The sequence below is a fragment of the Ambystoma mexicanum genome, chromosome 3q, assembly GCF_040938575.1.
Source record: "Ambystoma mexicanum isolate Mex_15411 chromosome 3q, UKY_AmexF1_1, whole genome shotgun sequence".
Lineage (NCBI taxonomy): Eukaryota > Metazoa > Chordata > Amphibia > Caudata > Ambystomatidae > Ambystoma > Ambystoma mexicanum.
Genome location: NC_090926.1, coordinates 812,403,291 through 812,424,374, shown reverse-complemented (window position 1 = coordinate 812,424,374; position 21,084 = coordinate 812,403,291). Strand labels below are relative to the sequence as shown.

Below are 21,084 nucleotides of genomic sequence, written 5' to 3'. Positions count from 1 at the left end.
ACACTTTAAAAGTCTTTGCAGATAGTTCAAAAAGGGGTTGGATCAGTTCAGAAAGGTAATGTTAACGGGTCCGAGATCACCCCAGGATAGAGTGAAGGATTTACGGGACACCTTGAACAGTCTTTTGCAAGGGAGACCAGGCGGGACACAGTACCTGAAATGGTGAGGAAGCTCCAGCGGGGGCAGTTGTTCCTGGCAGCGGGTGCAAGTCGGTGCTCCGTCCAGGGGAAGAGAAGATCTCGACGTGGAGGAAAGCTGGAGATCGTTGCACTGCCAGGGAAGAAACCAGCCGTGGAGTTTCCCGGTTAAAAGGTACTACCCTTTTATTTGCGGTAGTGGTGAAGTGTGGCTATCCGGCCGCGGGGTGCTTGGCACGGGCGATTTGACCACGAGACAATCCAGGAAGGCGAAAAAAGGTGAAATGGTTAACCCCACCAGCTCAAAGGAAGAAGACTCTCCTGGAAGAAGATCTTCTCTGTCGTTGGGAAGTGGTGAGTTCGGTTCAGTAGGGCTCCACCGGTGGTGTCGTTGCAGGTCGGCTCAGCTTCTTCCTCTTCGGATTCTTTAGGTCCTGTGGCGACTTCTGAAGTTCCAGTCCCCAAAGCCCTGCTTTTATGCAGAAAACCCCCATTCATCAGTCCTAGCTGTCAATCAAACATGCTGGGCCAATCACACAAGAGTGCGACTTGAGTTGCCTCGGCAACTCAGTCCAGGGTGCCTAATCCCCCTCCCACACATCCTGTAGACCCAGACAGAGTGGCACCACTTTTGGAGGCTTCTGTGCAGAAGCCCGCCAAAAGTGGAACAAAGGGCTCGACTTGGGTTGGAGTCACGGAGGCGAATACAAATGCCATTTTAAAACCGAGTCCTGGCGAAAAGACCCAACCGGGGAATAAATATTAAATACATAACCCAGCGGTATCTTTAACATTGCACCAAAAAAGTGGTGCGTTTAAAATGAATGGGAAAATCCCATAGGAAATATTCCGGTGGAATATTTTGCGTGGTAACCACTGCCACCAGCCAGAAACTCGACAAGGGGGGACTGGACAGTGCCCCCCTTGAAAAACAGACCCAGGGGCAATCGAATTACCCCTACCAGTACTTCCACAATATGATGGTTTGTACTGGTTCTGTTCACAATTTAAGACTAGTAAAGTCAATGGTGACTTTACATGCCCTGGGAGACAGTAGTCAGTCCCAGGATATGGAGTCTGTTTGGGGCCACTATGACACCCCTGTGTTACTGCACTGAGGGTGCTGTGTAAACACATGAAGCCTATGGAGTAAATGACCCCAGAGCCCATAAAACACATTAGAAAGTCAAAGGACATCCTCAAATCATGTCTAAGAATGGGAGGAAAAGAGTCTCACTCTTAGCAGGAGAAAAAATTAAACCCCAAAATTCCAGCAAAGCTGCTGGGGGGACTCGCTAGGTTTGGGAAATTAGCCTATACAGATAATTCTCCCTAACATAGAGGATAGTTTATTAAGACATTGCTGGCTCCTATTGACTACTTTGGCGTCTGACATTGTGACAGTTGGAGAGAGGAAATGGAAATGAAGGGATTTTCGAGTCCCGTCACTCATTGGAAAGTGAAGTGTATAATCTGATATGTGTATAATCATAACTAAGGAGGGTCTGGGTTGGCTCTAGAATTGGAACCTGCCCGTGCTGAGCGCCACTTCTATTTTGGGTTGGAGGACTGTTCTGGTGTCGCAAGATCACAGGAGTGGCTTGGGGTTTAGCCTGGACCCCAATTTGGTGCGTAGAAGAAGTGGGTTTGCTCCTGGTTATCTTGCTTCAAATTTCGGGATAAATAATCCTTCTAACACGGTAGTTAGTGCAATACAGGTTCGCTTTTATTAATGGTATTTGGAGCGGTTCTTCTCAATACAATGGTGAGTGTCTAGAACACTTCTGGCATTTGTGCACTAGCTTGGTCAGCCGACACGTGTTTCGACCCAGAGGGTCTTTCTCAAGGCTGAACAATATTCAAGAGTGCAAGGTGATGTGTGATAAATGACATTTTGTGACAAGCATGTTTAATTACATTGATTTAACGTGTTGGGTGATGTGAGGTGGTGGTTACAGATTAAAAGCTTTACATGATTGTACATTCCATTCATGGTTGGATTAGTATAACAGTTGGAAAAAGAAAATGAAAAAGGGGGAGAGAGGTTAGCAAGAGGGGCAGGAGGGGGCGAGTGGTAGGATAAGATGGTGGAGAGGAGGGTGGTCCTCTTACCATGTAAGCAATGCTGCGATCCCCAAGTGGGGTCTTTGTCGTGTTTGTAGTGGCTGTCCTTAGGGCAGTCTGGCTCTTGTTGGGCTCTGAAAATAATTCATAGGGAAATTAGTGGTTTGAAGATGAACGGTGGATGGCTGTAACAATTGCAGTTTGGAGAGCATAGTGAGAGCCCCTAACAGACTCCCGTGCCGTTGTGGCTGATAAGTAGCTGGGAGTAATAATCAGATTGTGCCCAAAAACGCCGTTCCCTGTTGGAATGGGCGTGTGGTCCGTGCGTTTGAGGCAGGCAACCCCCCCCTTGGTGAGCTGGGGGGGGGGGGGTGGAAGTAGTGCTTACCTGAGTACGAGTGAATCTCGTGCTGGGTTGCTCCCTGCGGCTTCAGTGGGGAATGGAGTGCCGCCATGATTAAGTACTCGCGCATGCGCCAACCAGCCGATGTTTGACTGGCGGCGCATGTGCGAGTGTGTAGTGTCCATGTGGACGCTACCGCGCGTGCGCGAATATGTAGTGTCCCTGTGGACGCAATCGTGCGTGTGCACGAATTGGTGTATGTCTGAACAGTGGCGGTGCCTGATAAAAAGGGGGGTGCCTGTTGGGACAGAGGGCCCTGTGAGAGCAATTGGGGTGGGGATCAAACTCTGGGAATCTGTAATGCTAAGTTGCTTGTTACTAAAATGAGGGAGATCCTCATTGTGTTTGTGAGTGTGTCTCTTGTGGGTATCGGAGGGTAAACTGGCTGGAATTGCCCATGTGGGGCCATGGTGTGTGGAGGGGTCCCGGCTGAAAAAGGCCGTAGGGGGGTCCTAAAAAGTGTATGGTTGTTGATAACTGGAGTCCACGCTAGTTGGACGTGCTGGGAGAAGCCCAGATGGATGGTTGATAGCGGTCTGTCTTGCAGTGGAAGGGGCCGAGTCAAGGTGGTGATCCACCTTGAGTTGGTGGGAAATGGTTGGTCCTTATAGTTAAGGTGAAGAGCCTATGGTGGCTCTGGTCCGGTCCTAAGTGGCTGGGGGTGGGGGTCCATTGCGAGGTGTGACATAAGCATCTTGCCTTCCGGAGGGTCCGTCGTGGCTAAGGATGATGATGATGATGATGATGTCAGAGAGGTCTGGTCGTACTCGTTGTTGGGGCCAAAGGCCTGGTCCATTCCATGGCGGTGTGAGGGCGGCGTATAGGCCCATAGGAGTGTGTCAGAGTGGGGGCAGAAAAGGGGTGGATTGAGAAGGTTACAGAAAGACATTGAGGTCGTGATCTTTGTTTAAACCATTTTTAATACATCTGAAGTGGCAGATTAGTCGCGCTTCTTCTCTTCTGAGTTTTTGGATTCTGTCGCCTCCTCTTGGGCCCAGCCAGACAATTTTCAGTCCAATGAACCTTATCTCGCTTTTGTCATCCATCTGGTGATTCTTCTGCCAGTGATTGGCCAGTGGTAGTTTTGGATCTTGTGAATGTATACGGTTCATATGTTCCCTTATCCTGATGCGTCCACAGGGACACTACATATTTGCGCACGCGCGGTAGCGTTCGCAGGGACACTACACACTCGCACATGCGCCGCCAGTCAAACATCGGCTGGTTGGCGCATGCGCGAGTACTTTATCATGGCGGCACTCCATTCCCCACTCAAGCCGGAGGGAGCAACCCAGCACGAGATTCACTCTTACTCAGGTAAGCACTACTCTTTCCCCCTCCCCCCCCCCCCCCCAGCTCACCAAGGGGGAGGTTGCCTGCCTCAAACGCACGGAGCACACGCCCATTCCAACAGGGAACAGTGTTTTTGGGCACAATCCGATTATTACTCCCAGCTACTTATCAGCCACAACGGCACGGGAGTCTGCTAGGGGCTCTCACTAGGCTCTCCAAACTGCAATTGGTACAGCCATCCACCATTCATCTTCAAACCACTAATTTCCCTATGAATTATTTTCAGAGCCCAACAAGAGCCAGACTGCCCTAAGGACAGCCACTACAAACACGACAAGAACCCCACTTGGGGATCGCAGCATTGCTTACATGGTAAGAGGACCACCCTCCTCTCCACCATCTTATCCTACCACTCGCCCCCTCCTGCCCCTCTTGCTAACCTCTCTGTTCTCTCTCCCCCTTTTTCATTTTCTTTTTCCAACTGTTATACTAATCCAACCATGAATGGAATGTACAATCATGTAATGCTTTTAATCTGTAACCACCACCTCACATCACCCACCACGTTAAATCAATGTAATTAAACATGCTTGTCACAAAATGTCATTTATCACACATCACCTTGCACTCTTGAATATTGTTCAGCCTTGAGAAAGACCCTCTGGGTCGAAACACGTGTCGGCTGACCGAGCTAGTGCACAAATGCCAGAACAGTGTTCTAGACACTTACCATTGTATTGAGAAGAACCGCTCCAAATACCATTAATAAAAGCGAACCTGTATCGCACTAACTACCGTGTTAGAAGGATTATTTATCCTGAAATTTGAAGCAAGATAACCAGGAGCACACCCACTTCTCCTATAATCATAACTATGTGAACGATTCAATGGTTAAAGTTAATGTTGTAGCCTGTTCTGGCAATATGATGGAAATTAATGAAATTAAAAATACAAATTAATTAAAGAAAAGACATTGTGACTGTTGGAGAGAGATTGATCAGAGTTTAGAAGTTAGATTGTAAAATTATCACCCACTGTTTTTGACCGTTGTTCCCTCAGCCAGTATGTTAAAAAAGTAACTTTAGAAATGCTCAAGATCTGGTGTTGATCCATAATAGACCCTACCTAAAATGGTATACGATTTGATCCCGAATTAGTATTCAAACATTCATCAGACAAGGTATTGCTCCCATTAATAATTGACTGTATTTGAAGTAGAAACAACCTGACTGATTCGTTATTTTGAAGTTCAAAATGAATTAACTAAAAATCCATTTGTCTGATGTAAAAAGGTTTCCATCTACTAACCAGGCATACAAATTAACTTAGTTAAGTACAACTTAAAATGCATAAGGGATCATGAATAATGGACAAAATGTTTGTATATGATTAAGTTTGATTTGCGGAACGCTATGTAATAGCTCCCTGCCCCTCTGTGGTAGCTCCTGGTCACTGGTTAATGCTGGATACCCCGGAGCTGCTTTCAGCTTCTGCTTATCCAATCTTAATTTCGATCCCTGTATATGTCCAACAACATTTTAGTTATGTCAAACAGTAAAAGCGATGGGATCAGAAATACACTTGTATTTCTCAAGTCGGTACACTAGGCTATTTTGGAGAATGGCTGCCTCTGGCTTGGTGGAAGACCATTGTGGAGGCCATAGTGCACGGGTAGAAATTGAAATTTGCAAGTTACTAGACAGTCATTAAGTCCCTTCTCCCCCCTCACGTCTCCTCATGCACCAAGCACACCATTTCTTACTCGTCTTACTTTGAGGCCTACTCTAGTTGGTACCTAATTGGACAGAATTGGTTTGATTGCTTTTGTGGGCTTTACAGAGGCAATGGAGCTAATGTTGGACTCCCTGTCTTGCACATTTTCCCTATTCTGTTTGGTACCCACATGTACCCACCTGTCTGTAATTGGGCTTTCCCCATGTCCCCAGCACTCCCCCTCTTCCCATGGCACTTATTATGAATGACTTACAGCTTTGAAATCAGTTTGTTCCCCCTTCCCCCCCTTTCCACGTGTTGCGTCTCAAAGTGGCAGTTTACAGAGAAGGTGCCTTTATAAATAAACTAAAAGCAAATGTTTGTCCATCAGAAGGAAGCATTCACAGTTTGACAGCTTTGTCGAGTAAGATTGGTATATGTGGGATTGCATTTATAATTATAGGCCTGTGTACCTGTTCTTAGGCGATCTTTATCGGATGGTATCAGATTCATGGGCAACTCTTTGGTCGACTCTAATCTTAGTAGTTCTGATGTCAAGGGTCTTGCCCTTTATACTGTTAACTTGCTTTTTATGGCCCATGTTTATCAAGGGTCGATGAACAATCCCCTAAATCCTCCTACCTATCTTCCTCTGTGCCCTCTCCCTGAAAGTGTGTGAGGCCACAGAGTATATGGAAGACCATAACCTGTTTACAATCAACTGGCGTTTTGCTCCCCTTTGGGCACAGTGGAACAATCGCTAAACTATTTATAGACCAGTGTGGACCCTCTGTACCTGTCCTTTATGGATTAGTCGCTGGTCTTTGACAAGTTGAATACTTAGCTTGTTCTTTTTGTGTAGGGAGTAGCCAAGTTGCCTTTGAGGATTACTGTGCAGCTACATAGCATTCCAACTGCATTCTTTTCATATTGGGTTGGGTGAAAGATCCTTATCTTTCAAATAGTATAGTCCAAATATTACAGTTCAAATAGTACAAGTTTATGCCATTGTGTCACTTTTATTTAACTTGTAGGTTAACAGTCTGGAAAGTCCTTTGATGTGCATGACTGTAGGTATTCATTTATGTCTGGCAGAGTGGTGCTTCTTCTGGCATACAGTGTCGATTTACGTCACACTCCAGCCACATTGTGTATGTTTAGTATTGCATGCAAATCAGATTTTGCTGTATATAGAAACACATGACAGGACTTATATTTTTTAAGCAAAGGGTGATTTACTAAGGATGGATCACTGTTATGACAATTTTAATGTCTTCGACTTCCTTTGGAGTGATCAAGATAGTAGGATTGCCACAATGATGATTCAGGCATACTTAAGAATTCTGAAGCTCTCCATATCCTGTGAGGAAACTCCATGCTAACAGCTTTGAGAATTAGAGGTTGAACTGTATGACATTACTCAATATGCCGCAGTACTAATGAGTCTTTCAACCCTTGAAAATATAGCAAAATAAGAGCAGAAGTTCTTGAAAGGTTTACGAAGGGTATGCAGGGTTTACAAAGGGTATGCTAACAAAGGGTAATTAACTTGCTTATCTGGAAGTAAATTGCATGTACCATCCGATAAAGATAACCTAAGAACAGGTACGCATCCAACCTATTTTTAGCCTCTGTTTACTGTGGATTGAAATTTGATTCAATGAGAAGGCTATTTAACCATTTTTAAAGCTCAGCAACAGAGCAGCAGTATAGTACAAGAAAGATAAAGTTTCTTTGCCTCTTTGGTTTAATGTATCCGAGATAACGTTAATCTCAAAGAACAACTAGTACTGTTATAATTGGAAAGCAAACATAATTGTTTTGGTACAGCGTTAACATAATGAACAATAAAATGCTTAGGTTACCTTTGTCTGAATATGCCCCTTATTTATCGTGGGTTTCTAATTGTCAAACATTGCTTTCACGAGTGAATTATCGAGTCTTGGTGTCCTCTGCATGTAGCACAACTTATAGATGTGATGGCTACTTCATAGAAACAAACATGTACTTTCTGTGTTTTTTTTTTTTTTTTTTGTGTAACTGGTGTTGGATTCTGTGCAAAAGATGATTTAATTTCCCTACCAATGCTTTGGACACTTATGCAATGTGCAGTTGGGCATGTTTGTTACTTAATCGCACAAGGGTCTGCTGGAGTTTGGGACAGTGTTTACTAACCATCCTGAGGCTCGGAACAAATTGGTTATATGATGGAAATATGATTAATCAATATTGCCCAAAAATAACACATCAAAACAATTGTAATTGATTACAGTCCACCAATTGGTTAAAGTTTGAATAAACGTATTAAACATTGAGTTCTAGTATGTGTAAGGGTGCAGAAGTAAGGCTTGGACTCAATGTGGCATATTTTTGGGTGGAAACATTTTATCGATCAAGGGTTGGAAAAATGCCTCTCTATCCTGTGAGAAATCAAAGGGTGTCTCACCCACTAGTCGTCAGGAGTTCACCAAGGTGGCCAGGATGCGGCCATCTCTTTTGGATCCAGTTCCTGGGGGTGGACCAGTGCGGGAGGATCACTTGGGTTCTTTGGTGAGTTGGGGATGAGCTAGCCGATGGTGAGACGCAGTATTCCCCCCCTCTTTTGTTCATCTACCCCATCCTATTTTTTTAGGTTTTACCAAAGTTGGACCAAGGGACGAGAGCAGTGGGCTGAAACCCCCAAGGCTTCCCTACTGGGGGTCGTTGGCTCAGATAAACTGCGAAAGACCCGTGGAGAAGGCCAGATCCCACAAGTGAAGATTGTATTGTGTTTCAAGGACGCCAGCGACCCTCCCGAGTGAACGGCAGAGTTTGGGTGGCGAGGCCAAGCTTGTGGTACTAACCTTCACTCTAAAATTGGAAACCGCAAAACAAAGAAGCGCACACAGCCGGTGAGTTGGCAAGCGACCTGCGAGACCGGTGTATGTTAAAGTAAATGACGTAGCAACATGATATTACAAGTAAAGGATGCACGCGTGTGGATGAGACGAGAAGAAAGGCAGACCTGTGAATTAACTTTAAAGTAAAATACAGCTGCAATATCAGCGATAATAAGTAATGGAGTGGTCCGGTGAAAGGAAGTAGCCCAAGTCTATGTGAAAGGTACATTGTTTGAAGCTAAAAAGTCAAACTGCAAGAGTGAAAGTAAAACAGTGAACGTTAGTCGAAGTGGTCCTGGACAACCACGCACATTCGCAAGGCTTCGACATCTGAAAGGGGTCAGAGCCCGATAGGAGACCCGAAGTGTGTTAAGCTTGGGGAAGGGAGCCCCCCCTTGCAACTTTGTGTTGAACTTTATCGTGAGAGGTCTGAGCCTGGCAGAGGGGGACCTTTTGTGAATATTTTGGTTGAAATGTACATTTTGAAGTCCAAGAGACTTTAACGTGGCCAAGCGAGCCTCGATCCACGGTTTTTAACTGTGTTGGAAACTGAGCCAGAGTGTGTCATCCTGCCTACAAGGATCGCCTTACCCTGTGAGGCCTAACTTGGGGAGGAGAGCTGGTTCAGCCACATTACCATTTGAACACTTTTTTTCTTTTTTTCTTTTCCTTTTGCATACGTTCTCCTTTTTACTCTTTTGTACAAGAGATAGGGCAGGCTTTAGGTTTTTGTTAGCGTAGGTCATTTTGATTTGACAGACTTCACTAGGACTGTTGTTTACTGTTTGATGGTTGAGACTACTTGCATCTTATTTATAGGGCAAAAGAGGAGCTTTTTCCATCCCCAACATTTTCAATAAAGGTTTTACGAATTGTATATGTTGCTTCCGTGTCAATACCTGTGATACCGTGCCTTCCCTACAATCCCTAAGGCTAAGAGTGGGTTCCCCTACCTCAAGGAAAACTGGTGAAATTGTCCAAAATTAAAGTTTGTCACTGTCGTGTCTCAAAAACCTACTTCTGTCCCCAACACTAATAACTTAAATCCACTGTGCAAGGATGATCCCGTCTTCAAGTAAAGTGTTCATTGTAGTTTCGACCAACAGAAAAGGTCTCAGTCTCTTGGGTATTCACAACTGTTGAAATAAACAATGTTCACAAATGTAACACTTTAGGCTACGGTTGTACTGCTTTCCCCTGCACGCCTTCTAGTTATACGTTCCTTCCTTTTGGGCACCTGCGCCCCGTATTTCCTTAGGTAAATGTCACTAGGTAATTCACAAGGATATACATCTCAGATTCACTGTTTTTATACTACCAACTCGGTACACTTCCCTACCAAACATAGAATTCCTTCTAAGTAGTCTTTTTCACTTCCAGGCTTCTTGAACCTCTTATTCTCGATCTCCCATGTGGGTATGTGTCCCAGTCTCGCAATGTTCTGAACAGCTTGGTTTACTCTCCTGCCAAGCAACTGTTTTCACATGGACTGTTAAGAATCTAGCAAAGTTGTGCCTTATTCCCTGATGGCAAGCGTCCCTTATGTGGCCAGGGAAAGGTAGAAGGTGCCCGACTCTGACCTGGTAGTGGTTCTCTGTGGGAGGAATACGTAGGGGAGAACAATCTCCAGGGAGGCAAACTAAAACCCCTTGATCCAGACGATCTCTTGTATTGTTTATTGTGATGTGGACAAAGAATCCTCATGTATTTCCAATCCACACCCCTTTTTTAGTACTGAGATGAGGAAGAGGGATGGAGTAATGAGGCCGACTGGAAGCGGTGAGCCCACGCTTCGCTCTAGTCGTTGGAAAAGGCAAATCCGTGCCGGGACATTCAAATATGGCACAGGTGAGCAGAAAAGGAGGCTGACTGCTTCCAGGGTTAGTTGGGATACGGGAGGAGAGGTGCAAAGATGCTGATGAAACCAGCATGCAGCAAAGTCGGAAAGAGCAAGGTTCACTGCCTCAGTGCAAAGCAGCGACCAAGGAACTGATGACTCATTCCCAATCAGCAAGCAAAGAGAAAAGGAAACTGTGACACGCGAGGGATGCCGAAGCTGCCAGTGAAGACCGGTAATGCCAGGTAAGGCGAATGGGATACCGGGGTGCTTCAGGGCAAATTCTGCATACCGTTTACAGCGTGAGAAAGCCCAGATAAGGCAGCTGAAGTGTTTGACACAAAAACAGATTGCTGAGAAAGGGTCGGTGACCCACTATGTTAACAGCCTCATTTGTTGCCCACAGAAGGTGAATGGTGAGCTGAAAGCCCTGACAGGAGAGTATACTAGGCACAAGTAGTTGGAACGTGAAACCCCGGCAAGAGTAGACCAGGCAAAAATAACAATGCAGTGCACTTCAAATTCTTCAGTCTTTTTTTTTTTTATAGCATGCAGATGCTTTCGGGCCAGGTACGCTATACAAATACAAATGTACAGATATTTGGGTGCAGTGGGTGGGGGTTTCGCCTGTCCTGACAAGTGGGTTGGAATAAGATATGACCATTGATCTCCAATGTCATAGAGACTCTCATCCCCTGCATACATCTGTCCTGACAAATCTGGCAATCAATTATGAAGTTCAATTCCAATAATTCATTAACTAAATCCATGTTTCTTCATAATAACATATTACATGACTATTGATTTTTCAGTCAACTTTTTTTTTAATGTCAATTTCACAGGGTATACGAAACACAACACGTTTCGGGAGCGAACTCCCTTCAGGCATTATTTACAACAAAATTCAGAAATAATAATGCTTCAGTATCTCAACAGGAGAGGTTACAAAAGTCAGGAATTAACTATCATTTGTGTTTTCATATTGATTATATATCAAATATTGTCATCAGTGTGGTTTTCAATAGACCTTACAACCCAGTTTCTATGCTATGATCTGAACACGATGCCTCCAATATTAGGTTGAGGGATATTTACTACAAATACACCCTGGTGTTGCTGGTTAACATCATTATGTACCAGTGTGCAAACTTATTAACCTCTTAGTGTATAGTGATAGCCCATTGTGCATCAGCGTGTAGGGAAAGTCCCCAATTATTCTAGAAGTGATTGATTTCACAAAAGAGATTTGAGTGTCAATTAAAATTGTGTGATGTCGATGCCATGCAAAGAAAGGACCATTTGTGGTATTCCAGAAATTACAGAAAATCCACTATTATGAAGCACTAGCAGACACGAAAAGAAACTAGAGTTATTTGAGTCAAAGACTCACTACACACCCACAGTGTGCGCAAGTTGGAAAAGAGATTAATACCTGATCCAGGAATTTCTGTTCAACATTTAAAGAAAAACATAACTAAGACACAAAATAAGAGGGCGCTCTCCATTGTTCTATGGGTATCCTAGCCATAGCTGTTGTCTACTCACCTGATATATTTCACTCCTGAAACGACCGTCCTGTCGTTCTGCTAAATGAGCACAGACTGATGCTAGTAAAAGTTGACCCGCGGTAGTTAATGTTCTAAATGAACCGCTGCCGGCAGTAGTGCAAGTAGTGCAACAGTGTACATAACACGGTCAGCTGGTCGACGTTAGATTGGCAACCAGGAGAAAGGACGAGCTTTGTACGTGTACTAACCCCAATTTATGTGTCTTCGGCCATATTATAACAGATTACCATAGTTACAGTAGAATATCAGAGGTATTTAACGCCTTAAAGTGCAAGGCATATTCTATTGTGAAACATTCTTGTTAATTCTCACAATTTCTAGATAAATGCCTAAAGTTAACCGTTACCAATATAAAAAAATTGAATGTGGGAAGTTCCATACCCCTTTTGGAAGACCAGTGAGATCCAGAGAGCAAGAAACTGGATATTGTAAAGAACGTTGTGAGTCGAGAAAACTCTGGGGAGGAGGCGTCCTCCCTTGAGCCTTTGCAACATTCAAAGGTATGACATGAACAATCGGAAGGAATCTAGGCGATGCGAATGCCCCCTTTTCTGGTGGATCTTTATTGATCTTTGTTTTCTACACATTATAACTTTACGTTTGGAACGCATAAAAGAAGCTGTCGGTGTACAGCTAGAAAAACGTCCCTTTTTACACCTTTTTATTAAGTTTAGTGTGTGACCGTCAGTTTAGGATTTTGGACACACAACTTTCTTGAATTAGAAACATCCTGACACAGATGGTCCTTAGTTTTGTTGAGGCATGGAAACCCCTCTTAGCGATGAGTAGGATTTTCCCAAACCCCTTTTTCTTTTGTGATAATAAGTCTATATCCAACACCAGCATGCCACTGTATCAGTCTTACTTTTGATCCCTTATGATCCCTTACAACTGACACTTTCTCTCTGTTTCCCAGACCGTTTTATTCTTCGTTACTTTAGGCTTTTGTCTCTCCTATGGGTGCAGGTCCCAGACTCGCAATGTCCTCGCCAAGCATGCAACTCTGTTTGTTCTTTTACCGTCGGGGTCCCAGACCTTCTTAATCTCAGCTTCTCATATGAGTGTGGGTGACCCACACACTCTCAAATCATTATCGTACCTGCTTTGTTCACTCTCCTGCCAAGCATACGATTCTTCTTTCTCGATCTTGGTTATTCTCGGGGTCCCAGACCCTTATACTTTGACTACCCATATGGGTGCTGGCCCCAGACTCGCAAACTCGTTCCAGTCCCTCTGCTTCACCCCCCCCCCCGCCCCTTGCTTCTCCCAGACCTCTAGCACCCCTCTGGTAACCCGTGTACTGGTTTTCTCTTCCGTGCAGGTATCAGCATTTCCTGAGCAGCTCCATCCCTTCTGGAGGCTCCAGTAGCGTTCGGGTAGCCAGCGGGGTCTGCAGCGGCCCTGCAGACGTTGTCTGGCTCTTCCTGGCTGCGCTTTCTCTCTCTCGGGAGCTTTGTTGGGGCCTAGGGCTGCCAGAGGTTCGACTTGAGAGTAGTCCTTCTGTCCTGGAACATATTTGGGTTCTCATTCTCCTCCGTTCACTGCTTCCCTTTCCGCTCTCGTCTGCTTGCCTGGTGCATGGCTCCCGCAGTTCCTCCTCTGAGTACAGCTCTCTCCCAGCGTCTCAGCTGAGCTGCTTTTGAACTTCCGCACAGGATTGAGGTATCGCTTTGGGCCAATAACATAAGATGAAAAGCTAGCCCACTCACTCTAATCCTCTAGAGTGATCCTCGGACTCCTGGTCATCCTCTACTTCACAGTACTTGTATTAGAACCATATGTAATGTCTCTGGTGTTTTTAGTCCTGTCAAGTATATTAGGTTGACTGACTTGACAATAGAACACATAGGAGAGGGGAAGGAGGATTTAGCATTAGTTAAGGGGATGGGTGTATTGAAGCGGTGGTATGCCGTGTTTTCTGAGAACGGTAATCCCCAATCCCATAAGGGGCATCCTTCCTCATGTGATCCACCCTCGATTCACCACCCCCAGGGGGACTCCTGTACTGTGGATTCACCCTCCTGGCCCCATGATCATGGTCTCCTGCCTAGCGGAGAAGGAACAACCGCCTCAGATTGGTTACATGTATCATGAAGTGCTTACTACTTTAAAAGGCCAATTCTAGGCTAAGAAATAACACTCATTTCTATCGGGACAGTGCATATCCGGCCTAACTACTTTTAAACCATTGCTCAGTCCTGTAATAGAAGCTGCTTTGTGTACCTTGTTTACCTGTCTTGGAGGCCATTTTGAATTTAATAGCTGGACTTTGGTTTTCAATCTACTAAAGTACCAATAGGAAGGGGGCTCAAATTCAAGTTCCTTGCTACTACCCGCTATAAATGTCACTTGCTACTTCAAATCTACATACGGCACGTTTATTAGGCGGCAAGATTTAAATATCACTAGTCCATGGCTATTAGTGAGTGCAAATTTTGCGTTCTGCCTAATAGATGTTTATTTAAATCGAGTACAATTTGCTGACTGTAAAGACTGGAGGGCGAGTATCTGTACTTCTTAGGCTAAATGCACGGAACACCCCAGCCAGGGCTCTGAATTTGGTAGCAATGAGTAAGTGATGTTTGTTTCAAAGGGGCTGTGAGATGGAGGTTGACAATGAGGTTAAGTGATGTGTGTAATTGTCATGGGAACACTAGACATCGCATAGATATATTGACAGAGGATTTCTTAATCTATCCGCTCTTAGATAGGCGGTACATTAGCGTCCACTAGCAATGTTCTAGCATAGGCAGGGAAATATACCAACATTCCCTGTCCGCTTTTGTTCTTAATTACATGGCTATTGATTTGAATGTGGGATAAGGATGATCACTTTTCTTATAAATGTGTGTAGAGTGTGTTTCACGAAACTAGACACTAGGTGTTTGCCCAAATTGTGTGTTGACAACTATAAGCTGGGGCAGACACTTTTTAGCACTACGTAAGTCCTCCTTTGAATAATATTGCTTCTGCAGCAACACATACAGTCCCATGGTTAATACACCATACACCTTCATAGATGGTCTCCAGTATTAACAAAAACATTGTATTTGTACAATGTAAAAAATGTTAAGTATCGAACCAAGAGAGAGTACAAAGTACGTGACATTGAGCCAACGCATGCACAATAGTTGTTTGGAAATCATTATGATGCAGCAGTTGTCTTCTGAAGAGTACGTGTCTCTCACAGTTCACAGATAAATGGCAAAGGGTGCAGTCGCACCAGAACCCTCTTACAAATGGAGTAGATGAGCACTAACACTGTGAAGTTCGCTTCCCTCAGACTAACAGAAAAAGCATTGCTAGCTTTTATCATGTAGAATTGCTAAATGGGGGTAAGGTAAAACAAGGGTAGAAGAATACCACATGCAGAACAGATGAGGAAAGGGTTACATAGAAATTGTGCAGCATAGACTGCAGGAGTTAATGCACCCTTCCTGATGTTGATAGTTATGCCTTGGACCTCAGTAGAACTTACTTCCTTAACGGAACACGAATGTCATGGGTTTCAACAGTGCACGATGACCCCACATAGAGCGGATCAGTCGTAGGCCGTATCCGTGCAAGCTCCAGTACTCTCCTAGAGCAGGAACTGTATTATTATTGGTTAATTTTATTACATGCCCATGGGCCTTGGGGCGCACAAATAACATATGAGCGAGCAGCTAGACCATCAGACAATAGGGGGGACAGGAAGACCAAGGTGCCTGCTCTATTCGACCCAGTGTCAAATTGAACCGATGCCATTTGAGAGATACTTTAACTCTGAGCAGGGAGGAGTACATCCTCAAAGCAAGAGGAAGAACATTTCTATTCTTTTGGTGCCTGGACATCGAAACTTGCCCCACTGAATTTAATCAACTTAAAGCGTGGTTGCAAAAGCTTGTGGTTGTCACTAGAAAACACGTTTCGCCTGGGCTGGTCGACTAGTAGGCGGTTAGTTAAGTATTGGGGAGCCAGGGCTGTCTGACATTTGTATGTTAGTGACAATAATTTGTGGGTAAGTCTTTGCTTGATAGGGAGCCAATGGAAAGCGGGTCTAAATGGAGTAACATGGTCTCGTTGTAACAGGCCATGAATGGCTCTAAGCACACCATTTTAATCGTGAATGGAATGTAGATGAGCTTGCGATTTTCTAATTAAGAGACTATTCTAGTGGTAACAAGAGCAGTGGCAAAAAGAGATCTATTTCCAAAGGACAAATAAGGCCTTATTTGATGAGCTTTGTAATGTTTCCACAGGCGGTGCGCAATTGAGAGACATGAGGTTTTATGGAGAATTCTGCATACAGGTAAACTTCTAAAGTCTCGACCTATGTAACCATGGGATTCTCACTACCCATGATCTGAAAACATTTGTAGAGTGGGTCCAATGTCTCGAATTACAGGCCTGAGGCGATGAGCAGCTCTATCTGATCTTTGAGGGCAAGAGAATTTACAGCAATCCAAGATTGGGTGGTCGTATGAACACCATTCAGGCCCTTGGTGTCTTGTGAATAATTACCCGACACCTCGAGGATAATCTGGGCGTCGGGAATGTGATGGAGCTGTGCCAGCTCCCATGCATTGACCAGGTAAATAAAGGGCCCCAGCAATGCAAGCTACCCACAGTTTCTGCGATCAGTGTTCTGTGACCTTATTCATCCTCGGGGCCCTGACCTCCCACACCAATTCTGCCCAGCACCTGTCTATCCACAGCACTTGCATCTGCACGCCCTGGAGGTTCGCCCTTACACCTCCCGCTGCTCCAGTCCGTGTAGCACTTGATTTGATTTGAGGCATTTGTAACACGCTCAGAACTGACCTAACCGTATATTGGCACAGATGGTATTTCTTGCATTGAGAAAGCTAGCAGAGTATATTCAAAAACAGGATGGAACTCTAGTTATGACCCAATGACCAGATTTTATTTGAACAAAAAGCTCTTTAGGACCTTCCGAAAGTTAAGCAGAGAGTCTAAATTCTGCATTTCCATGGGTAGACTATTCCAAAGTCTAGGACCATACACAGAGAATCTTCTATCCCCTCTAGAAACAAATGTAGAGGGGGGGGATAGTTAGTAGTGGTTGGTCACTTGAGCGTAGACATCTAGATGTTTGATAATGTCGAAGCATGTCCTTAAAGTAATCCAGTGCCATATTATTCAAACACCTGAAGATCAAGCAGGTTATTTTGTATTTTATGCAGTCTTCAACTGATAGCCAACGGAGTTGACAGCGAAAAGATGAAACCTGAGCAGTTTTCTTAAGCCCGTGGATCAACCTGACTGCTGCATTCTAACTAATGGACACCATAGAAACCAGAAATCCCAGTAAGCTCACGGAGAAAACTTCACCCCACCCTTAAAAAAAAACCTCCTTTCTAACCTAGCCACTAGTGAAGATCCTAGTGTTATTTAAGTCTACCACCACAATTGCCTCAGCCTTACAATTGATGAAGTAGCCCCTGTCAAAAGTAAAACCTGCTGGTTCAATGAAGAACTAGCCTCCTTAAGAAGAATCAAACGTTCTCTCGAACATGCCCACAACAAACATCCCACCCCTGACTCTGCCAAAGCCTACAAGGACTCTAATAAAATCTACAAGTCAGCCGTTATATTACATTATATTCCACAAAGCCAACGCGTACAATACACGTATAAACAATGCCCCGTCTGATGCCAACGAACTCTTCTCTATCATTAGAGAATTAGAAAACCCTACAACCAATTCCACTTCAGAAAAGGCCAGCAAAGAATGGTGCACCACTATTCAAGACGCCCTATCCGCTAAATCACATTATTGCAAAACAAAATTGCCACTAAAAGACGACTCCTAGCTGACAAAAACCCCGTAGACACCAACCTCCTGCGATAAACTCAAGCCTCCCTTCCACTTCAGCCCAGTATCCCAAGAAACAGTACTCAACGCCATCACCAAACTCAAAGCTTCCAACTGCAGAGGAGATAGTGTCTCAGCTAAACTAGTGAAGGCCTGCGCAAGCACACTCGCCCCTATCGTTACCAACTTTGTCAATTCCTCCTTGAACACTAATGCTGTCCCAGCCAGCATCAAAAAAGCATGGGTCACCCCACTCCGCAAAAAAAAAACATCATTGGACCCTACAATACCCACCAACTACCGACCTATAACAACGGTCCCCTTCCTACTCAAAATCATTGATAAAATAGCTTATACACAAATTAAAGCACACCTTGAACAGAACCAGCTGCTAGTAACCAGACAATCAGGTTTCAGGCCCAATCATAGTACGGAAACGGCACTCCTAGACCTCAAAATCCAGATGGACACTATTAGAGATTCAGGTAACTCTGCATTCTCCTGCTCGGCAGTTTTTGACTGCGTGGACCATGATAAACTCTGTACATCCCTAGCCAATGACTTTAACTTCTCCAATGATGCCACAAAGTGGGTGAAATCCTTCCTGGCCGAACGTACTTAGAGTGGCCATAGGCAAGGAAGCTGACGACCCCATACCAGTACCCATAGGAGTACCCCAGGGCTCATGCCTCTCCCCAACACTTTGCAATGCTTATACCAAGCTCCTCTTCTCTGCCCTTGATGACATGGGTGTCATCTATACCAATTTTGCAGATGACACTCAGATCCTCATACCCATCACAGGCAACTACGACCAGGACACCATAGTCATTAATACAATATACATGATCATCTAAAACTGGATGGCATTGAGCAGTCTGTTTCAATGAGAAAACTGAAATTCTCATCGTGGGATCCCCAACTAAAATAACCACACTTCACCCAGACTATGCCTCCATCAACCTAGACGGATCCCCAATCCCAGTACTCGAACAAGTCAAAACCTTAGGTGTCCACCTAAACGCTAACCTCACAATGACCAAATACATCAGCACCGTCTCTTCATCCACAGCTTACACTTCCAAACTGATTGCATTAAACCGCCAATTCCTGACCCCAACCAATTGCCTTACCTTAGCCAGAGAGTTGGTATATCTAAATTGGATTACTGCAATGTACTTTTGCTAGGTAGTTCTAAGGCTAACATCAGTAAATTGCAACTTATGCAAAATAAAGTTCTAAGAGCAGCATTAGGAATAAAAAAAAATCTGATCACATCTCACAGATTAGGAAAAATGCACACTGGCTACCGATTGAAGCGAGAATAATCTTCAAAACTCGATGTATTACACAGAAATGTCTGACTAAAAAAGCACCCATGTATCTGAATAATGGAGTACAGAAAAAAGAAAGTATCAGAACATTACGTTCTAATGACAACCACTACCTAGTGGTTCCCCGCTACAACAACATCAGCGCAGGAGGGGGAGGGGGAGGTGTTTCCGTGTACTAGCACCTCATCCCTGGAACTATCTCCCTATCCACATCAAAAAAGATACCACATTCCCTAGTTTCAAAAAGCAATTGAAAACTTGGTTATTCAACCAATACTAACTCCCGTCACTCTCCTGTACCAGCTCAATGATTAGCCTTCTAAATCAGCAACCCTGATTGTACCTAACCTGTATGATGCGTTGTCTGCTTGACATGCGTCCTGTTTTCCCTTTACAAGCCTTTCCTTTCTTGTAAGACCAATTATTAAGCTGTCTGTAACCACGCCATGATACCCCAGGGTCTGGGCGTGTAACAAATGTAATGAATAAAATAAAAATTCTGCGCTCTTTGCAGTCTGCTGATTTCGTTTTTTTGGCATGCCCACCAGTTGACTATTGCAGTAGTACAGGTGAGCATTTGTAAGCGCACCCGCTACCTGTGCATAATCTTCCTGTGGAATATAGGGAAGTGTTTGCCGTAGGAGCCATAGAGAATAAAAAATAGCTTTCACTTTGGCTCCAACCTGGCTTTCGCTACCCAAATTATCTTGCCAGATGCAGCCAAAATTTGTCACCTTTGTGGAGAATGTAAGTTCCACTCCTAATAGCTTGGGAAGAGGTTGAGTTTTTATTGTACTCATGAGGTGTTCCGGACCAAACCAGAATGAATTCTGTCTCGGAAGCATTCAGTTGCAATTGATTAGAAGCCATGCATTGGCTAATTTCCTGAAGGCATTCACCAATTGTAATAATGGTTTCTGTAACATTATCGATTGTAATGAAAATTTGAGTGTTGTCGACGTAGGACTGGAAGCTAATTCCATGGCGTCTCAGGATTTCCATTACTAATCAAACGTACAAGTTAAACAAAAGTGCCGACAGTGAGGAACCCTGTGGGACCCCACAATCCACCATACTAGGTGCTGAGGTGAAGGCACCCAGTTTAACACACTGTTGACGTCCCTCCAAAAAAGACCTTAACCACCAAATAGCCTGCTCTGAGACTTTGCCAATCGTTCTTTCAAAGAGGATCTCATGGTTGACCGTGTCGAAGGCGGCTGACAGGTCAAGCATCACTAAAAGCGAAAGCTTGCCCTGGTCAGCGACCCTCAACAACTCATCATATACTAACAGCAATGCTATCTCCGTACCAAATTTAGGACGGAACCCTAGAACCCACTCAACATTCCTAGAACTTCAGCTGTGGCTCACCCATGAGCTGGGACTCCCCAGCACTTACGCCCTCTGCCTTCTTCCTTGCTGCATGTTCTGAATATTCACAAGGCATAGTAGGTTTGTCCCTTCTACTCCCCCAACCCCCACCCCCTGCTCTCAAATATTGTGTTTATTTTCTTTCCCGCCCTTTCCCCCTCTATGCCCTCTGGGTGCTTTGAAACCGTATTTTCTTGTTGTATAAGCTCCGAGCAAGCAAACAATAAAATAAATAACAGTACAGGCTTCAGCAGTCCACTCCTATTGCAAAGAACATTCCCAGCATTCGCCTCAGCAACACAAGCACCCCTGACCTAGCAAAGGTACAGCATAACCCCAGCAGTAGGGGCACCACCCACATAGAGAATGAATAGAATGCACGTGTGCAGTGCAAGCTGTAACCAGATGGGACACCTAGTATTGGTAGGGACAAGTCCAAATACTTAAGCTAATTCTACTTCTGGAATCAGAAAAGCTCCATGTAATAGATGATATGGGTTGTAAATATGGTTTACTGAATTCCAGACCGATCTTGAACGTTACCAAAATGATTGCTATTCAACTCGCTTCTTTACATTATGTCGAATGACAAGTGAGTTGTTTACCAATCCAATTCCCACCCCCTCCACAGCTCTTTCATTTCCTAAAGCATGTTGCATAATGGAGG

At 44.4% G+C, this 21,084-nt stretch overlaps 1 protein-coding gene across 5 annotated transcripts in view; it reads left to right on the top strand.

Annotated features, from left to right (window-relative positions):
• Positions 1 to 21,084, top strand: part of MBTD1 (mbt domain containing 1) — a 1,870,500-nt gene that overhangs the window by 56,874 nt on the left and 1,792,542 nt on the right. For 2 of the 5 annotated variants that reach the window (XM_069654914.1, XM_069654915.1), the window contains exon 2: positions 8,243 to 8,501. The exons of the other annotated variants lie outside the window; for them this stretch is intronic. The gene's annotated coding sequence lies outside the window, so the exon portion shown is untranslated. The remainder of the gene's footprint in view (positions 1 to 8,242; positions 8,502 to 21,084) is intronic. 5 annotated transcript variants of the gene reach the window in all.